This window comes from Halyomorpha halys, unplaced genomic scaffold (genome assembly GCF_000696795.3).
Source record: "Halyomorpha halys isolate HHAL.00 unplaced genomic scaffold, Hhal_1.1 Scaffold1210.1, whole genome shotgun sequence".
Taxonomy (NCBI): domain Eukaryota; kingdom Metazoa; phylum Arthropoda; class Insecta; order Hemiptera; family Pentatomidae; genus Halyomorpha; species Halyomorpha halys.
Window position 1 is genome coordinate 29,813 of NW_027115484.1, and position 447 is coordinate 30,259.

A 447-nucleotide genomic window follows, 5' to 3' on the forward strand; every position below is an offset into this window, starting at 1 on the left:
GAATAAAAAAAAAATTTTGATTACAATTTAATTTTTTGTGTTATTTTTTACAATTTCAAGTTCTATCGGGCTCAAAAAAACACCCTATACAACTGTTCATTTAATTTCACTACGCGTTGTTCGAATTGTATAACTAATTTACTTGTATTTTGTAGTTCAGATTGTATTATTTTCTTCAATAGAGTCTAAGTGGGGAAAGTCTTTATTCCAGCATTTTAATTTGTATTGGAGCTCATTTTTATATTTAAAATAAAACATTCCTCGGAGATGACTAACAACATTTTTATATAATAGTGACGTTACAGTATTAGGTTTCATTTCGGTAGTGAAAATACTCCATCTCTTATTAATGATTTGCATTTGTTAAATATTGTTTTATGATTAAGTTGATTTTTTGGATGTGTGTATGTGCGTGTGTATAAAGAAAATAACACGACAATATATATA

General features: G+C 26.2%; 1 protein-coding gene across 3 annotated transcripts in view; it reads left to right on the plus strand.

The window, feature by feature from the left end:
- Positions 1 to 447, plus strand: part of LOC106688814 (disks large-associated protein 5) — a 67,286-nt gene that overhangs the window by 25,267 nt on the left and 41,572 nt on the right. The window lies entirely within an intron of this gene.